Source organism: Sinocyclocheilus grahami, unplaced genomic scaffold (genome assembly GCF_001515645.1).
Source record: "Sinocyclocheilus grahami isolate Dianchi unplaced genomic scaffold, SAMN03320097.WGS_v1.1 scaffold1515.1, whole genome shotgun sequence".
Taxonomy (NCBI): domain Eukaryota; kingdom Metazoa; phylum Chordata; class Actinopteri; order Cypriniformes; family Cyprinidae; genus Sinocyclocheilus; species Sinocyclocheilus grahami.
This window is the reverse complement of record NW_015506694.1, coordinates 66,964-69,245: the sequence shown is the minus strand read 5'-3', so window position 1 is coordinate 69,245 and position 2,282 is coordinate 66,964. Positions and strand designations below refer to the sequence as shown.

Sequence of the window (2,282 nt, the reverse complement as noted above, 5' to 3'; positions counted from 1 at the left end):
TTAAGTTTTGATATATTTACGGTAAGAAATTTACAAAATATCTTCATGGAACATGATCTTTACTTAATATCCTAATGATTTTTGGCATAAAAGAAAAATTAATAATTGTGACCCATACAATGTATTTTTGGCTATTGCTACAAATATACCCCAGCGACTTAAGACTGCTTTTGTGCTCCAGGGTCACATATATTCAAATAGAAAACTATTATTTTAAATTGTAATAAAAATTCCACAATATTACTGTTTTTTCTGTATTTTTTATTTAATAAATGCAGACTTTGTGAGTATAAGAGAAAACTCTGGCAAAAAGCAAATTGTGGACAGAAATTGTCCTCTTATTTTCTCCCCAAAGTGTTCATAGAACAAAAGCTACTTTTTGCTTGGCATTGTACAATTTTCACATACCTAGAAAGTGAATCCTGCATCAGATATTCACATGCTTCACTGCAGAATACAATCCATCTGAGAATACAGATTTCACTCGCTTCAATGCAAATAACTGAATGCTTTGTCAATAAATTAATTTTGTCTCTGCCATGAACTGAATAGGGCTGCGTTTCCCAGAAGCTTCGTAAGCCTAAGAAGTTCGTAAAAACGATCGTACGACTGATCTTATGTTACGGTCTGTTTCCCAAAAGCATCGTAACTTAAGTAGCACTTTAAAATCATCGTAGATCTACGAGTGCTCTGGAGTAATCGTAAAGCTCTCAGTGCATCGTAAGAAGACAGATTTATGCGGTCACCTGCCGGACAATCGGCAGATTGCACCTTTAACTTTATTCAAGTGCAATGTGATTATAATATAAGGATTTGATTGTACTTTATTGTACACTTTATTACTTGTTTTTTTTTATTAATTTATAACTGAAATAATTAAAAGGAGCAGAAAAATAGAAATACACATCTAAATTAAATGACTGAACAAAAAAATTAATAAAAGAATTAATGTAGGAAATATGCTTCAAAGACTGGGGGAAAAAATCTGTCAATGACTTGCTGATGTGCACGAAAACCAGCCATGTATTGGACCCGGAAATAATGTCTGTCTCTCTGTCTCTCTCTCTCTCTCTCTATATATATATATAAAGTATATTATATATTATGTAAAGTATAATATAATATAATATTGTATTATAGTTATTATATCCGAGTTGTCTGGAACGCAGCATTAGGTTAACATTCCAATAAACAAGTGTTTACTACAATTACGAGCCATTCATTTCAGCACTTGACAAAATGGATAGCGACTCCTAAGTAGCACTTAAAGCACAGCTACGTGTGATTGTGTTAAGTGCATTTTTGGGAAACGCACGTGAAACAATAACGAACGAACGTAAATTGACTAGTAGAAAACGCTCTTAAAGGGATAGTTCACCCAAAAATGACAATTTGATGTTTATCTGCTTACCCTCAGGGCATCCAAGATGTAGGTGACTTTGTTTCTTCAATACAACACAAACGAAGATTTTAAACTGAAACCGCTGCAATCTGTCAGTCATATAATTGAAGTGAATGGGAATCACAGCTGTATAATATAATATAATATTGTATTATAGTTATTATATCCGAGTTGTCTGGAACGCAGCATTAGGTTAACATTCCAATAAACAAGTGTTTACTACAATTACGAGCCATTCATTTCAGCACTTGACAAAATGGATAGCGACTCCTAAGTAGCACTTAAAGCACAGCTACGTGTGATTGTGTTAAGTGCATTTTTGGGAAACGCACGTGAAACAATAACGAACGAACGTAAATTGACTAGTAGAAAACGCTCTTAAAGGGATAGTTCACCCAAAAATGAAAATTTGATGTTTATCTGCTTACCCTCAGGGCATCCAAGATGTAGGTGACTTGTTTCTTCAATACAACACAAACGAAGATTTTAAACTGAAACCGTTGCAGTCTGTCAGTCATATAATTGAAGTGAATGGGAATCACAGCTTTGAGAGTCAAAAAAACATACACAAACAAAACCAAATTAAACCCTGTGGCTCGTGACGATACATTGATGTGTAAAGACACGAAACAATCGGTCTGTGCAAGAAACTGAATCTACAATCTCAATTAGGAGTGTCACTGCGCTCAGGACAGTTCGGACATTGCGGTGAATCAGAGGTAAAAAACTATACAAATACTGTTCAGTTTTTTGCACAGACCGATCGTTTTGTGTTTTTACACATCAATGTATCGTCACGAGCCGCAGGGTTTAATTTGGTTTTGTTTGAGTATGTTATTTTGACTCTCCAAAGCCGTGATTCCCATTCACTTCCATTATA

General features: G+C 34.5%; 1 protein-coding gene across 1 annotated transcript in view; it reads left to right on the top strand.

Moving 5' to 3' along the window:
* Nucleotides 1–2,282, top strand: part of LOC107570867 (zinc finger protein 512B-like) — a 68,411-nt gene that overhangs the window by 53,067 nt on the left and 13,062 nt on the right. The window lies entirely within an intron of this gene.